This window comes from Lissotriton helveticus, chromosome 3_2 (genome assembly GCF_964261635.1).
Source record: "Lissotriton helveticus chromosome 3_2, aLisHel1.1, whole genome shotgun sequence".
Classification (NCBI taxonomy): domain Eukaryota; kingdom Metazoa; phylum Chordata; class Amphibia; order Caudata; family Salamandridae; genus Lissotriton; species Lissotriton helveticus.
Genome location: NC_136062.1, coordinates 292,510,050 through 292,537,247, shown reverse-complemented (window position 1 = coordinate 292,537,247; position 27,198 = coordinate 292,510,050).

Genomic DNA, 27,198 nt, shown 5'->3' with positions numbered 1-27,198 from the left:
TCAGGTTGCACAATTCCCACATGTGATTGGTTGCATTGATAGGACACATGTACTCATATGTCCCCCCTCAGTGAATGAGTATATCTACAGAAACCGCGAATCATACCATTTACTGAACATTCAAGTAGTCTGCAACTCTAAAACAATAATCACAGACAAAGTGGCAAGTTACCCTGGCAGTGCACATGACACATACATCTTCTGGCATAGTGGCATACGCAGACGTCTACTTGCGGGTGAATTTGCAGAAGGATATTTGATGGGTAAACAGATTTAATACTGTCTTGCACACCTGTCCGCCATGGTGACACATAGCAGTGACTAATGTATATTTATTTTTCACTTCCTGTAGGTGATAGCGCATACGCTGTGAGGTCTATCATCCTCACTCCCTATCTGAATCCATCTACACAAAGGGAGCAGCGATACAATCAGGCACACATTGCGACCCGCAATGTAATTGAGAGGACATTTGGTGTACTCAAATCCAGGTTTCGATCCTCCTCAAAACTGGTGGGGCTTTACAGTATAGGCCGGAGACATGCTGTAAAATTGTTGCAACATGTGCTATGTTGCACAACATAGCCACTAATAGGGGCATTCCCCTGGAAGACCCTGATACCGTGCCAGAACTAGACATCCAGCCAAGACAACGACCTCAAGCAATATGCGGTTCAAATGCAGCAGAGGGGAGACGGATACAGGAAGAAATCACGCAACATTACTTCTAAGGTGGTTAATCACAAAACAACACAGTATTTGCTTAAAGGTTTATTGTGATAGTTGTGTGGTTGTGTTGATGCACACATACCATGTGCAGACTAGTGCAGTGTGGGAACAGAGAATTAAAAGTCATTGCCTAGGCACTGCAACTTCAGTGTGAACAAGTTACACATTTCTAGTTATGCACCAGATTTTTACATGACCAAATGTCTATTTCTTCCAGCCAGGCACTCCTGTGGCCCTTTCAGTAGGCTCAGCTACATCCCTCATTGTGCATTCTGTGCTGGCATGACTCCTGGTACTGCGCCTCCTGCTATGTGCCACAGGTTCCAGTAGGCTGCTGAGGCTGGAGGCCTCCTCACTGTCCCCCCCTGCATACATGATGTTACCACTAGCTGCTGCTGTCTGTAGTCCTTCCACAGCAGTGGTGACCTGGGTGAGGCCCCTGGCCACATCTCTGCAGCAGTGGCTCATCTCCACCTGCATGCTGACCGCACGCCCGGAAAGCTGAGCTGTAGTAGTACTCAGCCTATTTATTGCCCTGGTGTAACTGTGCATGCGCCCCATAGAATGGCGATGCCTCCTGCCATTTGAGACATGCTCAACCTGGATGACCCTGCACATATCTTGTATGGCTGTTGCTATATGGTCAAGTTTTTCACTGTTTGCCCTGTACCCTTCAACTACCGCAGTTGTCAGCTCTCTCAGGCAGTCATGTATCCCCCTCATGTGTGTCGCCATTAATCCAGTTGGCCCTGCATAATGAGCATATTCTTTCCTTGCAGTCGCTGGACCCTCACCATCTTGGCATAAGGCACACTGCAGGCAGCTTCACCATTGTCCTCAGCAGACGTCAGGATTGCACTGGACCTTCGCCTGTGGAACTGCATGGAACAGCACTGCATTGTTACCTCTGGTGGTGGTCGATGGGCAGGCTGCTGTATGGAGGCTCCCGTTTGGCTGTCCTCATCACTCTCCAAATCAGGGAGTGGTTGGACTATTTCCCTACGGCGAGTGGGAGCAGGTATGGGTGAGGATCAGGATGCTGACATTTCTTGTCCTTCATCAGGCTGTTCCATATGTCCCTCAGACTCGTAGTTGTCAGCCAAGTCACTGTCCTGTGCTGCATCTGTGATTAAAACTGTGCAAGTTTAGTTATTTTATTTTTGCACATGTTTGTAACATAGCGCCTGCAATGGTCTATTAAATGTACTTATGTAATATAAAAAGGGTACTGTTATCACTTCCTTGCTGTATCTGCTGTCGTAGAGCTGTGATAGTCCCTCCATGCCTTGCCCTAACATTTGTCTACATACAACTCCGACAATGCATTAGGGTGCTGCAAGTAAAAGGTGGAGTGGACTCAGATGTGCTACACTATGCAGGGTATGCATTTGGGGCAGTTTGGGTTACATTTGACATACAAATATATTTAGCTGTGCTCTTACCTTGGGAGGTACCCGCATCTCCTGAGGTGTTGATCTGTGTAATCCCGACAACTGCTTCTGGCTGCAGATGAAATTCCACCATGTCCTCCAGTGGGGTGTTTGCACGATCAGTCGATGGTCCCCCTCCTGCTAGCCTTTCTGCCACCCTCTCTTTTGCTTGGCTACGCAGGTTGTACCATCTTTTCTGCAGGTTAGGGATGTCACGATGTGTTACCCCCACGGTACAAAAGGGGGTGGTGATGGACGGAGCATCTGAATCAATCAAACACTCACACCCAGTCAAAAGATCTGGGTTTAATCCACCACCCCCTTTTGTACCGTGTTACCCCCACAGCATTGACCTTAGCTTGTATTCCAAGCCAAATCCTTCTCTTGACAGGCTCAGCAAAATGCAGGGATAGCTTTCCAAACAGCTGGCCATGTTTCAATGTCACTTCCTCAATGAGGATTTCAAGTTCCTTTTCACTGAATTGTATCTTTCTCTTCCTGCCTTCTCCTTTTGTTTGTGCTTTTTCGGTGGCCATGGTGTTGTTTTGTCACAGCTTATGCTCCAAACACAGTTTCTCCAGGCTGAGCTCCACTAGTCTTCCCCCTTCTCAGACTCTCCCTGTGTACAGGTGTGTGGAATCAGTTAATCACTTCCTGGTTGTGATGTCATTGCAATGCAGCAATATGGGAAAATCTCAATTAGCAATTCTGTAATAGCGAATTCGCAATTACAGACTCAGTAAATAAGTAATCGCTAATGATAATAGCGATTTTTAAGAAATCGGAATTTTTTACCGATTTTCTTGATGCATTGGGTTTTGGGATTCTTTAATAGCGATTCCTTATTTATCGCTCTTAAGGAATCACAAATTCTTTTTTTGATGCATGTGGGCCTGTGTGCTTGAAAAAAGTGTGAGAAACTAATTTTCATTTAGAAAAATTATGCTTAACATAAGTTCGGTTCAGTTAGCATAACTAGGCCGCTACGAGCCACATTACTGAATATTGGTTGTTTATTTTTTGTGCACGAGCTGTGCTTATGCATGTTTTACATTGCCTTTCAGAAAAACACTGAAATTCTACTGCAACGACAGTGTCTATCTTTGCGTTTTTAAATGAAAAACTGTAATTTATTTCTACCTTTCACGGCTGAAGCTTTATGATTTGACACATTACAAGGTTTTGAGCTAAACGTTCATTGTTTTGTTGACCTCTTACAACTGCGTAAATATCTAACAAATCGTTTTGTGGTATGCACGCCTTCTACATGACGTGGATATCAACATCCAAAGTTTAAAAAATATATATTTTCTTTATTTATTTAATCTTTAAAGTGCATTCACAGATTAAACTTAAATACCACAACAATCAATAATAAATAAATGCAGGGAATTAAAAATAAATGTAAGTAAAACAATAAAAAACTTGATTAGAGCAAACAAAATATATTGTAGTGAATTCAAATAGGTCAATTCATATCAAGATAGCACCCAAAAACTGAATTAAATTATGACAAATGTTCAACGTGGGAGGGTTTAAAAAGAGTTAAGTGCTTCTTTGTGTGTTACTACAGAATACCTTACAATCACAGAATATAAAAAAAATCTACAGATAAAAATGTCAGGTCAGAATAAAAAGCACATGATTCAAATGATGTTTAATACTTTTTTACAGCATGGATGTGAGGAAACCCCATCCTTCCTGAACCACATGCTATCACCCCAAAAGACCTTGTAAATCTGAATTTCATGAAATATCTATGCCTAAGGGGACACATGATGGCCTTTAAATACAATTGCATCTCACCACTTTTTACGAACGTACAGCCCAGCTGTAGTCTTCTTATGTCTATACAATGTTGCAAGTCAAGCTGGAAACTTCCAATTCTAGCATGCTTTTTTGAGTGAGACTTTAAGGCACTACTGTCTAGACACACTAACACCTCATCATTATTTAAGGGAAACTGTGGTAAACAATAGGAGTAAACAGCCCCAAAAGTGTAAATCTTTTCATTATCTCGAGCAAGTTCTCACCAAGTTTCATTTTCCAATGCATTTTTGGGACTCCCGAATAATTATTGAAAAATAACAAATTATTTGGTAGTAGGCACAGAAGGTAATACCCATTAAGCCCAGCTCAAGACAAATCCTTTCAACAGAGCTGGAGGAGCTTACACCAAGGTAGCTCTTCCATAAAACAGATTCAATATTGGAGATAAACGAAGAAAGCGACCTTGATTTTATTCCATATAAAGCTACAGGAACTACTCTAGCAATATACACCTTTAACCGCAAAAAAGTGTCCCTCCTTCTTTGTACATTAAAAAACTGTGAAAGGTCAGTTCCTGTAGACTTTGATTTTACTGTCTGAGAGGTATTATGTGGACCCAAGACAAATTATTTGAGATGTTTGCACCTAAATAAGTGTTTAGTTTTACCACCTCCAATTCTTTTCAATGAAAAATATATCTCTTAGACTTTTTAAAAATCAGAGTCCCATATCCGGTGGAACAGAAGAAGAATATCTGTACAGAGCACAAAAATGAAAATATAAAAGATTTTCGTCGACAGGAGTAGGAGTTTAGATGTGATCTCTACCCAAACTTCTGGTCATTATGAGCCAGAATGTACGCATATTGCGAGTATAAACCGCAGACTGAAGATAAGACCATAACTTTGCGTCTTTGGTTGATTTATTAATTTTCCTTTCTAACTTAGAACATTTGGTAGCTCTAGATCTCTGAGAGATATCCAGATGTCTAGTAATCCTAGTATACATTTTTGTTTCATCACAGAGGTATCCAGGAGCAAGCACAGGAATGCCTCAAATTTAGCGACATCCAAAGACGTCTGGGAGTATTACTTGATCGGCACCTTAACTATAAGCAATATTTGGTACCAAGGCAAGTAAAAGCAAACCAGCGGCTATTTGCATTTGAAATCTTACAAAAAACACTCAGAGACAAATCATTTGCTGAATCTTGTAGCAGCTGAATTCTTGCCCTCAATCTCGTATGGATCGGAACTGCTTAAAACTAATGATGCATCAGGTTTGAACACCACTCAATCTAGCTTTTTCAAGAAATTATTGTCAGTCCCTCAATACACATGACAAGCTCACATCTGGCTGGAGTTCAGATTCAAAAACAGATTCAGGCAAGACAAGGCACCCTCATAAAATTTTACTGGAGAATGACGGCAGCGGAGACAAACTCCCTTGCCCATCATCGGAAATCAATCATCAATTGTTTTCGGAAATCAAAAAAACAATCTACACTATCTATGGCAGATCTGCTATTTTTAAGATGGTGGCCCTCCCTAGACTGCTATACCAGCTACAAAACCATCCGTACAGAGTGGACCCGCAGTGGTTCCGGCGTGTAAACTCCTTATTGGGCCGGTTTCTATGGGCTGGGGGTGCTTCTAGGGTGGCACTGCGGACCTGCTTTTTGTCCACATACTGTGGAGGTCTCGCGACGTCAGACATATTGTCCTACTATCAAGCCTCTCATTTGCTGGTCTTAAATGAGTGGTGGTACGGTGGCCGTGACGATCCGGCGTATGCCCTAGAACATTTTCTGATGGGAGATGCCACGCTCCATACCCTCTTGTATTCGGCCAGGCGGCGGAAGTCGCTGCCGCATGCGACCCAAGTGGTCTTCCTGATATGGAGGCAGGCACTGCGTCGAATGGGCTGGTGGGGACGGCTGACGGCCGAAACTCCGCTGTGGAACAACGGGCAGCTCCCTGCACTGGCTTCTCTGCAGGGGTTTGGTGGCTGGGATTCCATAGGGATCTCGTCACTTGGTAATATACTTACCGGGACTACCCTTAAATCCTTTGAAGCGCTCTGCGCCGAATTTGCGATGCCTAAGACCCAGTTTTTTAAGTACCTACAGCATCGTCATGCTCTGGCGCCGAGTCTGGTGGAGCTGGACCAGCTTCCAGACTTTAGCCCCGTGGAGGCTAAGCTTTTCATGGGAGACCTAGGGGATAAAAAAGTCTCGAAAATCTACCAAACACTGGTCACTCACTGCTCCTCTTCCCTGGTGTCGCTGAAGGCCTCTTGGGAGGTGGATGTTGGTCCGCTGGATGAGGATGACTGGAGAGAAGCGTTGGAATCCCCCCGGGGCACAGCTATAGCAGTGCGGCTGCGATTCATACAATATAAATACTTACATCGGGCCTATTACACTAGAGAGAGACTGTGGAGGGCGGGCCTGATTGCTTCCCCTGATTGCCTGCGCTGTGGGGCTGAGAGAGGCACATTGGTGCACACTGTGTGGTCGTGTGTGGGCCTGGTCCGGTTCTGGGGTGGAGTGTGGGACTGCCTGTCGGAGGTGCTGGGATGGGAGCTACCTCGTACACCTAGGTTGGGTCTTCTTCATATCCTGGATCAAGTGGGTGGTAACATCTATAAGCGCCATCTCCTTCTGTTAGGCCTTGTTGTGGCCAAGAGGGATCTGGCGAGGGCCTGGAAGAGTGACCGCGCCCCCCCGCTTAACGCTTGGAAGGCAGGCTTAGACTTCCTCATGGGGCTGGAAAAGCCAGTGTTTGAAGCCAGGGGCTGCCCTCGGAAACATTACAAGATCTGGAAGCGGTGGGCGGACTACAGAGACCTGACATTGGATCCTCCCGCTGAAACGGATGATGATCTGTCCGATGATTGAGACCTCGGGGCCTGGAAAGTTCCAAGACACTTAGTGTATTTCCTCTTGTATACTGCAGCTGATTGTGATCACGTGCATCGGGTTGGGGTGGGATAAGGGGTGGGTAGTTGGGACTGTTGCAGTTGTGGGGGGGATAATGGGGCGGGTAGGGGTTAGTCAAAGGTTTGAGCCATACGTATATTCTGCTGTAATTTGCATATTGACGTGCTCTCCTGCTCTTGGAGAGCTGTACACTTGATTTGCTTGAACTTCTAATAAATACAGTTTTGAAAAAAAAAAAAAAAAACAATCTACACAAAAGAACTCAGCTCACTTTGTTCTTCTGCAATCATTTTCATCTCTAAAGTTAGAAGAGGCTGAGCACACAGTATCGGCCTACCTCGAGTTCAAACACACCATAATAAAGCCATCAGGCTGCAATCACTGCTAATAAACAAAGCAACCTTGATGAACAAATGCTATGCGTGGGTGGTGATGCCAACTTATAAAACTCTAAAAACTCAACTGTACTTCCTGGACCACTTTCAAGATAAAAAAAGTTCAACATAATGTTATTGAGGCTCGGTGTCTACCCATCTAAAGATTTAACACCAAAGTTGAAACGGTCTTGGCCAACCCTGGAATGTCACCTCTGCGGTTGTAGTAACAAATCATTGCTTAATCTATTATGCACTTGCCCAGCGTTACTACTCCTCCAGGAAACTCTTTTACAGCCAACATTGAAGCAACAACAAAAAAGAACCTGCAGATCCATTATTGTAAAATCATTAGGAGAATCGACTGTCCAACTGGAATGCAAGGCTGTGAATTTTCTGAGCTTAGCAGCAAAGGAACTGGAGAAGAGAGGCAGATGAATCAAGTCTACTCGTTAGGGAACTTTGCTTCTCCAGTTTATTTTAAACTATAGCTAGGACCTGCATTAAACCTCGTAAAGCAAAGTTTTTAATTAACAAGTCAGTTTGAGCCATAAAAATTGAGGTAACTGAAGTCAGCAACCCTATAGTTACTGAATAGAAAAAGAAATGCAGAGAGGTGCACTGTTCACAGGGCCAACGTCAAACTTATACAAACCTGACACAAAAACAGAGTACTTACACAGGGACACAATCAACAAACACATAGGCACATTGCCTACTTCGGACAAACATTGTCAGTCTATATGAATATAGCATCAACACTTTATTCCCTATTTACGACACGGTATCGCCTGCTAGCTTTCAATTGTGTTACAATGTTGGACTGTGTGCAGTTGGATAAACTTGTACGCATTAGTTGTTTCATCTACTGACTTCAGGGCTGGTAACCCTAGGCTTATAAGAAGTCATAGGAAAGTTGTTGCATTATCAGCTTTAGACCTTATAGTAACTAGATTGTAACCTAGGGGCAGATGTATCAAGTGTTTTGCATGTCGCAAATGCTGCGAATCGCATTTTCGCAGCGTTTGCGACATCAAAAAGTACAATTGGCATGTATTAAAGAAATCGCATCGCATAAAAAGAATTCGCATTTGTTGCGAATTCTTAGTGTGCGAGAAGTGTTTATTCGCAGAATAAATAGTGATTTCCAATTTTGCATGTCCCTAAGTTAGCGAAAATCGCAATTAAGAAATCGCAAGCTAAGAAATCGCAGCAGTATGTAAGATAATATCGCAAATAGCGATTTTTCAAAAATCGCATTTTAAGAAATCGCTATTTACACCAAGTAGAAGCAGGTGGTATAAAAAAATATATAAAAAGGCTCCCAGAATGCATCCTCTTACTTTTCAAAATGGCGGGACTGTACCTGATTGCCAGGAGGCTGCGCATTCAAGCTCTTGCCCAGAGAAGACAAAGACAGGAGAGAATCTTCAGATTACACATTATGCTGTTCCAGCAGACTCAGGAGGAGATATATGAAAAATACAGGCTACATCCTCACACCATTCTTGACCTGATAAATGAATTGGAACCTTTTTTGGCACATCCAACAGGCAGAACACAATCAATACCAACACATGTGCAGGTATTGTGCTCACTGCACCTTCTGGCTTCTGGCTCTTTCCAAACTGTAATTGCAGAGGTTGGTGGAGTGTCACAGAGTGCCCTATCACGTTTCTTTCATGTGTTCCTGGACGCAATTCTAAGGAGACTACAACATCATATATATTTCTCCAATACACAACAAGCCATACAGGAAACAAAGTTGGATTTCTATCAAATTGCAAGATTTCCACTTGTGATTGGATGCATTGATGGAACCCATATTGCCATCACTCCACCTGTAGCCATTGAATATGTATTCCGGAATAGAAAAAGCTCCTACTCGCTAAACATCCAGATCATATGCAATGCCAAAAACATTATCAATGACATTGTAGCCAAGTTTCCAGGGAGTACACATGACTCTTTCATCTTCAGACATAGCGCAATTCATAGACGTCTTAGTGCTGGTCAGTTTGGAGATGGATACCTGCTAGGTGAGTAACACTCATACAAACATCCATCCATCCACCCATCAAAATGAAATGGAACATACAGTCACTTTTTTCTCTCTTACTTGCAGGTGATAGTGCCTGCGCAGTGCGTGATTTCATACTTACCCCATACTTGAATCCTGCAAATGCAAGCGAAAGACGGTACAACAGGGCACACCGGTCCACACTTGGGGTAATTGAACGTACATTTGGAATATTGAAAAACCGTTTCAGATGCATACACAAAAGTGGAGATGCATTGCAATACAATCCAGAGACATGTTGCAAAATTGTGACAGCATGTGCAATGCTGCACAACATGGCAATTCGCAAAGGCACAGAAATTGAAGTGAGTGACTCTGACTCATCTGATGATGATGATAACCCTCCACCAAGAATGACAGTGGCAGGAGTAGGAGCCATGGCTGGCTGTCAAAGAAGGACAGAGATTACACAAAATTATTTTTAGGTAAGAAAAAACTAAACACAAATCAAGTTTGCAATTGTTCTTTTAATTCACAACATACAAACTGTAGTACTATCTGTTTGAAACATTTCTTTGAATTTTTGATAAATTAAATATCCATACGTGGTAAAGAAAAGAAAACAGTTTCTCAATGCATTTCTGCTGCATGGGTCATTAATCATAGCCATTTTTTGCGCTGGCGGCTGGAAGCATGTTGCTCCTGTGAAGGCATGGCCTCTTGCTCAGGTCCGGTAGTGGAATGCCTTCCACTTCTGCGTTGGACCATTATGTTAGTTGGGGTAGGGTTTCTACTACTCCTACTGGAGTTGTCCTCACTTTCTCCAGAGCATAGGAGAGCGCTTGCACCTGAGTTGGTGGTTTGCATGCTTTCCAAGACCGATGTCATTTTGTCCACACTCTTTGCCATTTCCCGTGTGCAGTCACTTAATTCTCGCTGCATGTTGATGCTGCGCCTTGTAAAATTGCTTGTGACTGCACAAAGCCTGTTGATGGCCTTGGTGTATGTATGCATTCTGTCTTGCGCAGCCTTTGCAGCCCTGTTACGTGCTTTTTCAGTTTTGACCAGTGTCAGGCAGAGTTTGTCAATTGAAGCAGCCATGCCTTCCTGATTTTTGTTAGATTTCAGAAGCTGCCTATTTATTGATCGCAGTGCCTTGTGTTGCAGGTGCTGCACCTGAAGCATGTCCTGCTCAAGGCCTACGAACACTGTGCCTCCTTCACTTTGTCCTCTGTTGCTCCCACATGCCTCCAGACGGAATGAGCGTGCCCTCCTTGGAGTTTGGGATTGCTGTTGTGAGTCCTGAGAGGACACTGTAACTGTCTCATGGGGGACTGATTCAACTTCAGAATTTTCTTCCACTCCCATTGGTTCCAGAGGTGCAACATGTCTGCGCTTCCTGTGTATGTTCAAATTGGGGACAGGGGTATCAGTGACTTCATCCTCATTTTCAGACGTGACATGAGGAGGAGAATTTCCAATAACATTTTCTGGCCTGGATTCTCTTGTCTGTTCTGTGGATGTAGAGTGTGAGATATGAATTTGTGTTTCTCTATAATTAAATGATTTCATTACAGACTACAACTTGTACTACACTGCTTCAGCATGCCAAAGTACTACTTGGTAAAATGACATGTGTTACTATGATGATGAGTGTTACAATCTCAATAGGACTACAACTCCCATAATGCATTGCTCAAATCTGGTTTCACAGTGTAAGTGGACTACTATTTATCTGACTATGAGTTTCTGCACAGCACACACACACATTCTTTACACACATACATGGATGCAATTTGCATTCATCTTACCTTGTGTAGTTGCTGTGGGTTCAGAGCTGTCAATGGTAGCCACTCCACTCACACTCTCAGGTAATAGCGTGGATTCTATCAGTTCCTCATGGGGTGTTGGTTGGTCCACAGCAGAAGTTTCACCACCTGTTTTGTTTGCCTCTTTAATTCTGGCAGCAAGTCTCTCCTTAGATCTGAGTCTCATATCGTACCACCTTTTTTTAATTTCATCAATGGAGCGAGTGGTGACCAAACTGAGTTAACTTTTTCCTGGATCTCCAGCCAGATTTTCCTTTTCCTGGAGTCAGGCACTTTCAGTGCTTTTTTTCCAAACAGGTCCTCATGGTTACACACCATTTCTTCAATGAGCACCTCTTGCTCCTTTTCTGAAAACTTCTGCTTTCTTTTCCTCTTCTCCAAAGCCATTTCCTCCTGTGCCTTCTGTGACTCCATTGCTCTCCAAACAGGTCTGCTCTGCCTCAGCACACTCTTCCAACTGCCACTGGGTGTGGTTCTGTGTAGCAGGTGCAAGAAATCACTGGAACTTCCTGGTTGTGATGTCATCAGGCTGTTCCTGCATTGCATGATTCCCGTTTTTGCGATTTCTTAAATTGCGAAATTCGCAAATTTAGGAATCGCAAGATTATTGCAATAAATTCTGCGAATTTTATGGAATCGCACAGTTCTCGCAGAATTCTTCATACATCCCATTTTGCGATTCCGAAATTGCGATTTGCTAAAAATCGCAATTTCGGACTCGCAAAATGGAATGTTGATACATCTGCCCCCTAATCTTTTAAACTAGCACAAATGTCTAATTATTTTAAGTACATCTTTGTCTGTATCACATTGCTTTTATGATTTTAAATGAAATCAAATAAAGCATATTTTTTATCTTCTTCATATCTCTCAACTCTTCTTTCACTTCCAACTGACTTTTCATAGCCATTTCTATTGGGCCCTTTCTATTCTGTTGGTTTTTTCCACCTGGCCATTGGGCGGAGAACTCCAAATCTGTGTCCTCACATGTTTGATGCAATTCTTACCTAAAAAATCTCTCATCTGGACGGAGCTCAACTGTGTTCCATTGTTCATAATCAAGTACTGGGGTACACAAATATATCTTTGAGTACTTTGATAGTACTGGTGGCAGAGACAGCCCTCATAAAAACAAATTTCAGTCATTTGGAATGAACGTCTACAATGACAGCGGCATAAAATTGGTAACCCGACAAACATGGGAACATGTACACGGTTCAATGCAATCTATACATACCTTCACCCAGGGTGCACCCGGTTCACCAAGATGTGGCTCTTCCCCACCCACTGCTACCTTTAATCTTTTCTCACATTCTCTGCATTCCATTTAACATATCACATGTCCGGATACCTCTATCTCCATCCACCAGACCCTCTCCTTCAACTTTTTCTTTGTCATTGGCTGTCCTAAGTGACCTTGTTGCGCTCAATTAATCAGCTTACCTCATGAGGAGGTACAGATCTTTTTCCTCTCATGTTCACTTCTTTACCACATATTGTCAACTACTCAACCACCTTGCGATATGACTTGACAGACACAGACACTGAACCCTCTTTCCATATACCATTGTGAATCATCTTCCTGGCTTCTGTTGACTGGGTGTGAGTGTTTGGTTCATATGCTCCGTCCATCACCACCCCCTTTTGCACCGCTTTGTTCGCCATAACGTTTGCAGGGTATGCTCAGAGGTGAGTCCCTTGCTCACTTTGCCACTGGATTCAAGCAAGCCTGGCTGAAGATGGCTGGAATGCCAGAAACCGGTCCTAGGAAGCTTGTTTCTAGTCCAGGGAAGGCATGGCTTGGCAGTTCGGGCTGGACTGTTCCCATGAGGCACAGGGTCAGACTGATTTGCATATGGCCGTGTCTGAACTGGGGTGGCAGAGTGGGCTAAAGAACGGTGATGGATTAAATCCATATATGTTGACTGGGTGTGAGTGTTTGATTGGTTCAGATGCTCCGTCCATCACCACCCCCTTTTGTACCGCCTTCTTTCAAAATCCATCACTACTAACCATTCAGCATTAGGGACAGTTTATACCCGCCTCCTTTCCATCATCCAAACATGCCACAACCTCCTCAACCTCATAACCCCCAATCGATTCACTCGAGAATGTATTCAATTACACAGTTAAAACTCTGCAATCTGACTGCAAATCTTGCTAACCTACCAGAACTTTTTTCTGTGCCTGTATGCCTCAGAATTATCAACAGAGCTTTGTGATTGGTCCTCAAGAATACATTGGTTCTGAAATGTCCCATTACCCACACTGCTGCCAATAACTCTCTCTCAATGACCGAAATGTTATTTTCTGAAGAATTCAAAGCTCTAGAAGCCAAGGCTACAGTAATGTCTCTGCCATTGTATTTTTTGGAAAGAATGGCCCCAATTCCAGAAGCATCGGCAACGGCAACTATGGATTGTCTTTTATATGAGGAGATTTCTCCCATAAATCCTTACAGCTGAACGTCTGTCTATTAATCTGTCATGTTTGTTTCAATGTTCACGCAAGCCGCTCATTAACCATTAATGGACTTGTATATACGTTTTCTTGTGGTTTTATGGTTCAAGCTGCTTTATGGTAATCTATCTGTTGACTGTTATATCTGTTGATATGCATTCCTAAAATGTAAATGTCGTATATCAGTAATGTCTTGCAATATATAAGTTTCGGATTGTTGAAATGCTCCTGTAAAGCGCTATGACACCCTATGTAGGGTCATGTTCGCGCTATAGAAAACACTAAATCACAAACTTTGAATTATATCATATTAAACCCATGAAAGAACTGAGACAATCTTTGTTGCATCAAGTTTGGCCTCTTCAGCGTAGCAAAGTGTTTTTTATCACTGTCTCTTTGGAATTTTTGTTTTGAACTTCTTCCAAAGCATGCACTTCATCCTCCTGGTCATCCTAGATTTTAGCAGTGATATCTTTAGAATGCACATTGACTGATCCCAATGTGCCTCTGTTTTCATGACATACACAGGAGAAGTAACATTATTTTCTACACTTACGGAAGTCTTTTTCAAATTTGTTTATTCAGAACCATGATATGAGCTACCACACCAATGGCAGTTCCTTCGAGTTGAGATTCAATTTATACTTTGATGTTTTTTATGTCCGTTAGCTTCAGCACTAGAATTCTTGTACCATGCATTTCAGTGTGCTGCTTAATTGCTATGCTTTCAATCCTCAACCGAATGAGCAGGTGACTGAGTGTACCCTCGTACTTTGTTTGTCACTTATGTAGGGAAGTGGGTTTCTATTGCAGAACCCCCCCATTTTCTGCCTGGCTTGTGATGCAACTTTGACTCTGGAGTACTGGGTTCCTGCTAATCAGGTTCCCAGTCCCAGTACCAGTGGTATTTCACCAAAACTATAGTATTGTTTCCACAATTGGCACATCTCGGGCTCACATATAATACCCTTGTTAAAGGCACCAATGATACCAGGGGCCTTTGACGTGACCAGAGAGGGTCTTTAAGGGCTGCAGCATGTATTGTGCCACCCTAAGAGACTCCTCACCAAACACAGACATACTGCCACTGTAGCCTGCGTGTTTTGGTGCAGATAAAAGTGAAGAGTCGACCTGGCACACATCCCTGTGTGCCAGGCCTACCAGTACTGCAAGAGGCATAGGTAAGTCACTTCTACAGCAGACCTTACAGCCCTATAGCAGGGTGCACCATACCTCTTGTGAGGGCATAACTGCATGAGCAGATATGCCATTATACAGTGCCTAAGTCTATTCGTAGACATTATAAGTGCACAGTGAAGCCGTACTGAGTACATGGGCTGGGACCTTATCATTATGAGTTCCACAGCTCCATGATGGCTTCACTGAATTCCAAGATGTTTGGTATAAAACATCTCATCTTAATTAACCCACACTGATGCCAGTGTTGGATTTATAAAAAAATGCACCCAGAGGGCACTTCAGGGGTGTTGGACCCGGCCTCGTGGCGTGGTCCTACCCCTCCCGCATGGCGGGCCCTGGACGACATCGGCCCTCCATCCAGCCCGGGTCGGCCTCGGGCACACCTCTGCACGCCCTCCAAACCACCAGATCCGCCACCCGGCGGCCCACAACCACTGACACGGCACACTTGGGCCGCCCCAGCATTACCGGTCCGGTGCCCACCCCGGACCCTCATTCCAGGCCCGACGCCATCTTGGGCCCATCACGTCACAGACACGTGGTCCCGGGCCAGCCGCGGCCACGGCCCCAGCGAGCCCGCCATCGAGGCACCAAGAGCCTCCGAGTGGTAGAGTGCCCACTCCACCAGAGACAAGGAGAGGGGAGTTTCGATGGCTCTCCAACCGTCCCTGGATGCCTGGTTTCGATCGGCCTCCGGCCTCCCTGAGCGCTGGCCCCACCCCCCTGCTGGGCGTCTGGACACCATCACCCCGGCCTCTCTGACCCCCAGGCGAGAGGGTCCGGACATCAAAGGACTCCAGACCTATATCTGGGCCAGCCCCGGAGTAGGACGGGAGTTGTATCCCGGAGTCAAGAAGCCCTGCTGACGCTGTCGCGGCTGACCCTGAGACGAACTCCCCTTGCTGCTCTACCTGGGGCCTGCTGGCGCTGCCGCGGTCCATCTTCGCTGTAACCACCTTGGAGCCTGCTGGCGCTGCCGCGGTCCATCTTTGCTGTACCCACCTTGGATCCTGCTGGCGCTGCCGCGGTCCATCTTTGCTGTAACCATCTTGGAGCCTGCTGGCGCTGCCGCGGTCCACACTCGCCGAACCATCTTGGAACCTGCTGGCGCTGCCGCGGTCCACACTCGCTGAACCATCTGGGAACCTGCTGGCGCTGCCGCGGTCCACACTCGCTGAACCATCTGGGAACCTGCTGGCACTGCCGCGGTCCACACTCGCTGAATCATCTTGGAGCCTGCTGGCGCTGCCGCGGTCCACGCTCGCCGAACCATCTTGGAGCCTGCTGGCGCTGCCGCGGCTCAACCTTCCGGAACCCCCCAGCTCGAGGATTGAGAGCTGTGCGTAGGGTCCCATTGCAACCGACCATCTATAAGACTGTCCCGCTACCTTGCCCCTTGCCACGAGACTTTCCAGATCTCTGGATCTGCTGTATATATCGAGACGATACTTATTGCCCGATAAAGATTGAAAACTCTATCTACGTGTGGTGTATATTTGTAGTGGTGTGGTTACTCTGCTGTACGATTCTAGGAGAGGGCCCTCCCGTCGGAGGCCTCTCGACATCGCTCGGTCCCTTCTCTGAAGGAGGGGTAGACCTAGGGGTGGTCAGTCAGACACCTTCTGCCTCCCCCTGATTCGCCTTTCTAACATTGGTGGCAGGCGCTGCGATCCGAGCCAACGCAAAATCGTACAGAGAGTGATCTACCCGCTACGACGGAAAAACACACAGAGACCATTCCGACCCAAGGAACCAACCTACCTGCCGAATTCCAGAAAGAGAAGATAGAAGAATACAGCCACAAAGAACTAAAACAATTCTGTAAAGACATGGGTATCGCTACCACTGGCCTGAGCACAAAAGAGGACTTCAAATCGGCCCTACAAGCCTGGGTGGAAACCCGAGACAGACCACCCCAAGAGGAGAATGGCCCGAACGGGCAACAGGAAACCAGCGCACCCCCGACGGGGGAAAGAACCGCAACACTAAACGCGGACCTCATCTATGAAGACGCTCGAGAACGAGAGCGCAACCGGCTACACGAAGTGGAACTTGCACGACTCCGGCTAGACGGAGAACTCCAGCTAGCGGAGAAAAAGATAGCCCTCGAGCAACTACGGCTGGAGGGGGATCTAGAAGAGAAACGGAGACAACGTGACCTCGAAGAAAAACGACTAGCATATGAACACGAACGAGGCCTGAGAGAACTAGAAATCAAGGCCAAGATCAACGAAGATAGCGCGGCCGGGGCCACGACCGCGGCCCCTCCCGTGGACACCAAGGTTCACCTACCGAAAGATGTAGTCAAAGAATACTACAAGAACGATGATATCCAACAATGGTTCAAAGCCTACGAGGTGGCCATGACCGCCCATCGGGTGCCCCTGAAGGATTGGGGCGCCGGCCTGTGGGGAAAGTTCGTCAACGAAGGGAGGGACGCCCTGCTGGAACTCCCTGACACCGAAATGACCTCCTATGAACACATGAAAACGGCCCTACTCACGCGCTACGGACTCACCCCCGAAATGTACCGGCAGAGGTTCCGAGACTGTAAAAAAATCCCCGGTACCACTTGGGTAGAATATGTGAACTTTTTTAGCAGAGCCTTCGAGGGGTGGGTCAAAGGCAGTCAGGTCACTACCTACCAGCAGTTGGTCGACCTGATGTTATGGGAGCACCTCTCCAACAACTGCTTCATTGAACTACGACAGCACCTCCTCGACAGCAAGTTGACCGAGCCGCGGAAGCTAGTGGTCGAAGCAGATCGGTGGGCGAGCAACCGCGTCCACCGGAACACCACAGGAGAATACGGACGAGGGTCCCCGGGGAACCACCGGCCGCGAGGTGGCGGGTCTGGCACCAGCCGAGGTCGAGACCTCCCGCCGGCGTCTTCGCCCGCCTCCGCTACACCAGCCTCCAGCCCGAGGGGGGCCCATCCAGCCCGACCGGGGCCACGCCCCAACGTTACGTGCCACAGATGCCAGCGGCTGGGTCACTATGCCAATGATCCTCTCTGCCCCATGAACCAGCGGCCCGGCACCACCGGGCCCCCCGGTCGACAAATCACTGCAGCTGCTCTGAGCGAAGAAAGGGACGAAGAAGAAGAGGTCCCTATGGAACCAGAAGAATGGGAGTCCGCGGCCATGTGCCTCGCCTCCCTGGGCGACAAAGACATGATCCCCCGAGACCAGATTCCGATCAACACCCAGAAGTACCGCCAGTGGGTCACCATCAACGGACGCCGGGCCGAGGCTCTCCGTGACACGGGGGCCAGCATAACCGCCGTCCGCTGCCATCTGGTGACCCCAGAACAAATCTTGCCCCACGTTCTGTGCCCTGTCCGGTCAGCGGACAATTCCGAGAGCCTGTGCCAGATGGCCCGCATCCTCTTCGAGTGGGGAGGAGTGTCCGGCATGCTGAAAGTCACCGTCCGAGACGATGCCCCGGTGGACTGCCTCCTAGGGAACGACCTGGAAAGTTCCCCCTGGGCACAGATCGAGCGAAGAGAGCATCTGGGGATGCTAGGCCTTCCTGAATGGGTTTGCGTAACGACCCGATCCATGTCCACCCGGGACGCCGTCCCAACCGAAGACAAGCTGCCCGAAGAACCTGAATGGCCGGCACCTCCGCCACCCGCCACTGCCACGGCCGAACCCGAACTGGGGCCGCAGGGCCCCAGCCATGAAGAACTTCCCGAGCTCGGGCCTCTTCCCGAACTAGCCCAGTGGCGCCAGAAGGGGGCCCCACCCGCGAGCAGTTCCGTCGGGAACAAAAGACATGTCCTTCCCTTGAGGGACACCGACAACAAGCCGCCACGCAAGCCACAGGAGACTCCTCGGGGTCCCACTGGGTCTATTGGGACCAGGACCTCCTGTACAGTGAACAAAAGATCGCCGAGCTGGGGGCCGGCCGAGTGCTAGTCGTCCCCCTCCACTTCAGAGACTTTCTCTTAAACCTGGCACATGATGTGCCCCTCGCCGGGCACCTGGGGCAGGACAAAACCTACAGCCGCCTGGTGACCCACTTTTATTGGCCGAAGATGCGCCGCGATGTGTACAACCACTGCCGAACCTGTCCGACCTGCCAAGCCAGCGGAAAGAGTGGGGGGAAAATCAAGGCCCCACTCCAACCGTTCCCGTGGTGACCACTCCCTTCGAGCGAGTAGGGATCGACATCGTGGGGCCCCTGGATCCTCCAACCTCTCAGAGGCACCGTTTCATCCTCGTCCTGGTGGACCATGCCACCCGCTACCCAGAAGCCATCCCCCTCCGGACTATCACAGCCCCCGTAGTGGGTCGGGCGCTAATGGGGATCTTCTCCAGAGTCGGCTTTCCCCGAGAGGTCGTCAGTGATCGGGGCACAAACTTTATATCGAAATATATGCGGTCCCTGTGGCAACAGTGCGGGGTCGCGTATAAGTTCACCACCCCGTATCACCCTCAAGGGAATGGACTAGTGGAGCGATTTAATAGGACCCTGAAAGGAATGATCAAGGGCCTAGAAGAGCCCCTCCGGCGCAAATGGGACGTTCTGCTGCCATGCCTCCTGTTCGCCTACCGGGAGGTACCCTAGAAGTCCCTGGGGTTCAGCCCCTTTGAACTATTATATGGACACCCGGTGCGAGGCCCCCTCAGCCTGGTCAAGGAAGGCTGGGAGCTGGCCGCCTCCGATACTCCGCCCGATGTTTTCCGATACCTCTTGACTCTCCGCAACCAGACTCGGAAGTTCCGGGAACTGGCCGAAACCAACCTGAAGGCCAGTCAAGAGGAGATGAAGCGCTGGTATGATTAAAATGCCTCGTCCATTGAATTCGAGCCGGGCCAGCAGGTCTGGGTCATGTCCCCGGTCGACCCCGGCGCCCTCCAGGACAGATGGACGGGGCCCTTCAAAGTGGTGGAGCGCAAGAGCCCCGTCACCTACCTAGTGGACATGGAGTCCCCCCGGAACCCCCTCCGGGTCCTACACGCCAACCGGCTCAAGCCCCACTTTGTCCGCACCGAACTGAGCCTGTTGTTGGCTACCGATGACGGAGCAGAGGACGACTCCGAGCCTCTACCAGACCTCCTGAGCACCTCCGAGAAAGATGGCTCAGTCGAGGGAGTCTCCCTCTCTCCCGCGCTGACACCCAAACAGCGCCAGGACTGCCAGAAACTGCTGGCTCAATTTGCGAACTTATTTTCCCTCACCCCCGGAGTCACCCAGTGGTGTGTTCACGACGTCGACACCGGGGACAGCCCGCCCGTGCGGCACCGAGCCTACCGAGTCCCCGACCGAGTCCGGGCCTGCATCCAAGCCGAAGTTTCCAAGATGCTAGCCCTAGGGGTAGTCGAACCTTCAGACAGTCCATGGGCCAGTCCCGTCGTCCTGGTCCCTAAGGCCGCCGCCCCCGGGGTGCCCCCGGAGCTGCGGTTCTGTGTCGACTACCGGGGACTGAATGCCGTCACCAGGACCGATGCCCATCCCATTCCCCGAGCGGATGAACTGATCGATCGCCTGGGAGCCGCCAGGTACCTCAGCACCTTCGACCTCACGGCCGGATACTGGCAAATCGGCCTCACGCCAGGGGCACAAGAACGATCCGCTTTCTCGACCCCCGATGGCCACTTCCACTTCAACGTGATGCCCTTCGGCATGAAGAATGCTCCGGCCACCTTCCAGAGACTAGTGAATCGGGTGCTGGCAGGGCTGGAAGAGTTCAGTGCCGCCTATCTGGACGATATTGCGGTGTACAGCCTCTGTTGGGACGAGCACCTGACCCACCTCTGGAAGGTCCTGACGGCCCTCCAACAGGCCGGACTAACAATAAAAGCCAGCAAGTGCCAGATCGGTCAAGGGTCCGTGACCTATCTGGGACACCAAGTGGGGAGAAGCCAAGTGGCTCCCCTTCAACCCAAAATCGACGCCATCCAGGCCTGGGAGCCCCCCGTCACCCAGACCGCCGTCCGAGCCTTCCTGGGGCTCACTGGATACTATCGGCGGTTCATAAAGGACTATGGGAGCATTGTGGGGCCCCTCACAGAACTAACCTCCAAGAGACTACCCCCGAAGGTGCACTGGACCCCCGAGTGCCAAGTAGCCTTTGAGACACTAAAGACTGCCATGTGCACCGCCCCGGTGCTCCAGGCCCCCGACTACAGCCGAGAGTTCATCGTCCAAACTGACGCCTCGGAACACGGCATTGGGGCCGTACTGTCCCAAATGAACTCTGACGGAGTTGACCTTCCTGTGGCCTTCATCAGCCGGCGCCTGCTGGCCCGAGAACAACGATGGAGCACCATCGAGAGGGAAGCATTCGCCGTCGTATGGGCTCTAAAGAAGCTCCGGCCCTACCTCTTCGGCACCCACTTCCGAGTACAGACCGACCACCGGCCCCTGCGGTGGTTGATGCAGATGCGGGGCGAGAACCCGAAGTTGCTACGTTGGTCCATCTCCCTCCAAGGGATGAACTTCACCGTGGAACATCGCCCTGGCAACGACCACGCCAACGCTGACGGCCTCTCCAGATTCTTCCGCCTTGGCGAGGAGAATCCCCAAGAAGATGGGTGACTCTCCCCTGCCTTCAGCTGGGGGGGACGCGTGTTGGACCCGGCCTCGTGGCGTGGTCCTACCCCTCCCGCATGGTGGGCCCCGGACGACATCGGCCCTCCATCCAGCCCGGGTCAGCCTCGGGCACACCTCTGCACGCCCTCCAAACCACCAGATCCGCCACCTGGCGGCCCACAACCACTGACACGGCACACTCGGGCCGCCCCAGCATTACCGGTCCGGTGCCCACCCCGGACCCTCATTCCAGGCCCGACGCCATCTTGGGCCCATCACGTCACAGACACGTGGTCCCGGGCCAGCCGCGGCCACGGCCCCAGCGAGCCCGCCATTGAGGCACCAAGAGCCTGCGGGTGGTAGAGTGGCCACTCCACCAGAGGCAAGGAGAGGGGAGTTTCGATGGCTCTCCAACCGTCCCCGGATGCCTGGTTTCGATCGGCCTCCGGCCTCCCTGAGAGCTGGCCCCACCCCCCTGCTGGGCGTCTGGACACCATCACCCCGGCCTCTCTGACCCCCAGGCGAGAGGGTCCGGACATCAAAGGACTCCAGACCTATATCTGGGCCAGCCCCGAAATAGGACGGGAGTTGTATCCCGGAGTCGAGAAGCGGTCCACGCTCGCCGAACCATCTTGCAGCCTGCTGGCGCTGCCGCGGCCCAACCTTCCGGAACCCCCCAGCTCGAGGATTGAGAGCTGTGCGTAGGGTCCCATTGCAACCGACCATCTATAAGACTGTCCCGCTACCTTGCCCCTTGCCACGAGACTTTCCAGATCTCTGGATCTGCTGTATATATCGAAACGATACTTATTGCCCGATAAAGATTGAAAACTCTATCTCCGTGTGGTGTATATTTGTAGTGGTGTGGTTACTCTGCTGTACGATTCTAGGAGAGGGCCCTCCCGTCGGAGGCCTCTCGACATCGCTCGGTCCCTTCTCTGAAGGAGGGGTAGACCTAGGGGTGGTCAGTCAGACACCTTCTGCCTCCCCCGGGTTCGCCTTTCTAACAAGGGGTACCCCCTGAAATCCAACCAACTCACTAGTGTGTTCCTAACTGGTCCTTGCCAGCCTGCTGCCTCTAGACATGTTTCTGACTCCCTAGTTTAGGAGCCATTTGCTCTCGTGGGTGAAAATCAAGCCTGCTCTGGGTGGAGGTACTTCACACTCACACCCAAGCAGGAAAAGCATAGAAAGGCAGTGAGCCTCAAAGGCCTCCTGCTCCTTGTTATGCTGACCAGGGCCTCTCCAGCCAGTGGAGATGCCCACCACCCTGACCAAGGCCCCTTTTAGTGGAATTGTTGGTGTGAAGATTCGTAAGCAGGAGAGGTGTGTCCCCTCTCAGCCAAGACGATCCCTACTGTGTCCTGAGCTGAAGTGACCCCCTCCTTTCAGAACCCCCCATCTTTCTCCTATCATGATCAGTTCTTCACCACATATTGTCAACTCCTCCACCACCTTGCCATATGGTTTGATAGACACAGATGCTGAATCCTCTCTCCATATACCCTTGTGAATCATCTTCCTGGCTTCTTTCAAAATCTCGTCCCTATCCATTGCTGCTAACAATTTAGCATTAGTGACAACTTTATACACACCACCCTTTCCATCAACCAAACATGTTGTTTTGGAGGACTCCAGCCAAAAGTGTTAAGTGTATGCCCCTTCCTCAGAGGGAGTGGACTTGCAAAGGTTGTAGACACCGTAAAGTTAAGTAAATCATTGGCTACTACCTTCTGATCCCGGTAATGCCCCTAAAATCAGTATTTAATCCTTAATCCTGAGATTACTGATGACCTATGTAGAAGAGGTCTAATAAGGGCTGTTGGACTTGGGCCTTAGGGCAGGTTCACCCCTAATCTTTTTGCTTTTATTTGTGAGCCTGTGTAGTGATTTTTGGGTCTCTGCGCACTTTTTCCCTGTGTCCCAGAGTAAAGTGCGTGCGTGTAGTATGGCTGGCCTGCCCTCCCATAGGAATGTATGGGGAATGTGTGTGTCCATGTTAGTTCCTGATGCATGGGGAGTGCAGGCTCGAGTTTGGTATGTATGAACTCGTGAGAATGAATGCTGCGCAATGGTATGTGCGGCTTGTATGTGTCTAGAAGGGAAGTGCTACTTCTGGACATTGATGTATGTGTGCAGTGAGGGTGCTGGAGCGTGATTGGCTGGAGCTGGCTGGCATACCAGGCTCCAGGAAGTCTGGATGGGTCTGCCCGGTGGTGAGTGAGAGATCAGCATGAGTGATGTGTGGGAGGAGTGCACCTGGGTCCTGGATGGGCTGGGTTTTTCCCCACACAATGCTGGCTCCGCCCCCCTGTGGTTTGTCTAACGACCCAAGCCTCCCCAGTGAATGAAAGGGGTGGTTGGGCCATCAAGGGTACTCCCAAGCCAGCTGCAACTGGTTTCCCCCCACCCTGCACCCTGAAGACAAAGGAATTTACAGTATAAGAAGGGATTGTGTCCCCTTACAATTTGTTCTCTGTTCTACTTTTGGATCCTTGCCAGAGGGGGCTGTTGCTGCTGCTGGGGCCAGGAGGACCGCCACTTGGCTTGTCTCCCTGCCTGGAGACCCAGTGTGCTGGCTCTGGCCCTGCCTTGCCCCCCTGCCTGCCTCCAGACCCTGCTGGAGCCTTTGCTTTTGCTCTTAGCGCTTGGGAGCGCTTTATCTTTACTGCCTAGCGCTTGGGAGCGCTTATTTGCCTGCTAGCGCTGTGGAGCGTTTTTCCTTTTGCCCTTAGCGCTAAGGAGTGCTTTATTTTGAGCCCTTGGCGCCTGATAGCGCTTTATTTCCCTTCTAGCGCTTCGAGCGCTCTATTTTGTGCAGCCGGTGCCCACCCGGCGTTTGCCCGCTTTATTGCCGATTTTCGGCATAGCGAGTGCCCACCTCGCTTTAAATTTTAATTTGAGGCCGGTGCCCACCCGGCATTGCCCCGTTATATTTATTTTGAAGGCCGGTGCCCACCCGGCATTGCCCGTGATCACCGCCGTCCCCGGGTCGAGGAGAAACCGAGGGAGAGAGAGCCGCTGACGTCACCCGGAGAGCCGCGCTGCCATTGGCTAAGGAAGCGGGAGGCTCGCCGGGCGACTCGCGCTCCGATTGGCCGCCGAGGAGAAGCAGGAAGCAGCCTGCCAAGGCTCCGGAGGGAGGAGAGGAGCCCCGCGCTGCCAAAGAGAGAGCCGGGCAGCGAGGAGAGAAGCGCCGCCGGCGAGGCCCCGAGTGTGGAGAGAGGAGCCCCGCAAAGAGACCGGCAGCGAGTGCTTCCCCGCCCCAGCAAATCCGGTGAGTGAGGACCAAGGTCTGGGTTCGTGTCCGAGCCCCGAGAGGCTCCAGGCATTCCCTCTTTGTTTAAGAGCCGGTCGAGGCTCTGGGGGCATGACTTGATCCTGAGTCCCCCGTGAGGGACTCCAACGAAGCCTACAATTTAGATTGGAGCCCCGAGGCTCCTGGGGGCAATTTGTTTAGTAATAGCCCGAGAGGCTCCCGCCCTAATAGTATCTACGAGCCCCGAGGCTCGAGGGGGCATTTTATCGTTGGAGAGCGCTGAAGCTCTCAAGGCTCCAGCCCATATTCATTTTGCGAGCCCTGAGAGGCTCGAGTGCCCATTCCTTGTTCCTGAGCCCACGAGGCTCCAACGTTGGCCTAGCTGTGATTTACAACTGTCCAGCACTTAGTGGACAGTTGCTACGTTTAGGCTTTGTTCTTGGCTGCCTGCGCAGCCTCCCCTGACATTGAGACTCAGGGCATTTAAGCCCCTTGCGAGGCCAGTTGGCCTGAGGGACAGTTCTAGTGTGGTGCTACGTGCACCCTGCGCATTGTCATTTACTTATGAATTTGATTTCTGCGCAAATGTTCTACCTGCACCTCTGAATGTGTTTTAATGTTTCATGTGCCATTGTTTGTTATTACCTTTGCTAAAAGTGACCTGCTTAGGTGATTCTTTATGTGTTATTCCCCTTTGCTAAAAGTGACCTGCTTAGAGGAATGTTTGTTGTTACCTTTGCTAAAAGTGACCTGCTTAGATAATTGTTTGTTTTATCCCCTTTGCTAAAAGTGACCTGCTTAGAGGATTGTTTATGATATTACCTTTGCTAAAAGTGACCTGCTTAGGTGATTCCTTATGCTTTTATTTCCCTTTGCTAAAAGTGACCTGCTTAGAGGAATGTTGATGTTTTATTGCCTTTGCTAAATGTGACTTGCTTAGGTGATTATTTTAGGTTTCCTTCCCTTTGCTAAATGTGACTTGCTTAGGTGATAGGTTTTCCTTCCATAGGTCCTGATGATAAGGTCCTAGTTCCCTGCGTGATTTCCCTACAGTGTTTAGGGTGGTGTAGGAGGTATTTACCCTTTACCAGTAGTTACTGGTTGTAAGCTACATTTACTATTTCTGTGTTACAGTCATTATATGTTTATGTGCTAAGTGTTATACCTACAAGTGCTATTTCTAAAAAGTGCATACCCCTGACAGTGGTCCAGGTGGCCCTGTCTTGTACATAATCCCTTGTAAATCTTGCCCGTGCCTGTTGGCACATTGTAAAGTGTGTGTGTTATCTAATGTGTTTTTATTATTATAATACAAAGGCTATTTTTGATATAACCTTGTGTGGAGTTTCCTTTGTGGTGGGCCTAGGGTGTTGTCGCTGGGGTGCGCGCGCAAACGCTTTACACATCGCCTCCGAGATTAGCCTTGCTGCTCGCGTCACGTTACCTAGAGGGTGAGCAGGGGTTATCTTGGTGTGTGACTCCCTTGCCCTGACTTAGAAATAGTGATCCCTGACTGACCTTGGCGTGAGCGTTGGCCGGCCGGGGGTCCCGTTTCTAACAAGGGCAATGAAGCAGCGAAGACTGAAGGCAACAACTGACTTGGTCCCAGGCCTACGGGCCTGTCTGTAGTCCTCAGAGACCCTGCCCAAGAAGAGCGACTCATCCCGCAGCCCAGCAACCCCAAGAGACCTGTGAGGGATGCCTGCCTTCTCCTTGCCTCCGGTGCACAGAGGACCTGTCCAGAAGAAAAACAACTTTAAATACAAAGTGCTCCACCTGCGGTACCACAAAACCGAATACTTCTGCAAACAACGCTCACGGCCCAAGTGCCAGTGGCCCACCGATCCAGCAATGGTTCTCTAGCAATTTAGAGCAAGAGTCCACCATGTGTTGACCCCTTCCAAACTCCACTATGACATCTGCAGCCTCTGCACAACAACACCCCCAACCGTGACCTGCACTGGTAAGCTAATTTCCAAAGCCAAATGACACCCGTGCACCCGGAGCCCCTGGGCCTTGGGGAGATCATACGATGGTGTCCTGAAGCTCCAGCACAACCATACTTACCTGTGCAGCTGTAGCTTTCTGTCAATGGGTCTCCTGGCCTGAGCCTGAAGCCTTTTTCAAACTTTGAGATTCTCTATTTTATTGCATCGGGCGCCTGACGCTGTGTTGGCCCTATACACCCAGCTGCCCCTGTGCCGCTGAGGGTGTTAGTTTGGTGCTGCCTTGTGTCCCCCCGTGCTTACCTTAACTCCCAGAGACTGAGTTCCAAAACTGAGCTACTTACCTGCACGTAGTACCACTTTGATTGTCCTTTCTCCGTGAGGTCCCAAGTTTGACCTCTGCACCCGGTCACCCTAGTGCCGCTGGTGGTGCAGTTTTGTCATAAACCTGAACCTTGTCTGGTACTGATCCATCATCAAAAAGCTCAATAACGTACATCGTTTACTTACCTGCATATTGCTGATTGTGTTTCCTCCCATAGGATATGACTGTATTGATTGAAAAATGCACTGTGCCCACTTTTTACATTGAAAAAGAGTGATATTGCAACACGTATTTGACTGCAACAAGGTTTCTGTGTTTGTAAGAAATAAATACATAAAAAGTAATATTTTTACAAACCATTGGCCTCGGATTTAG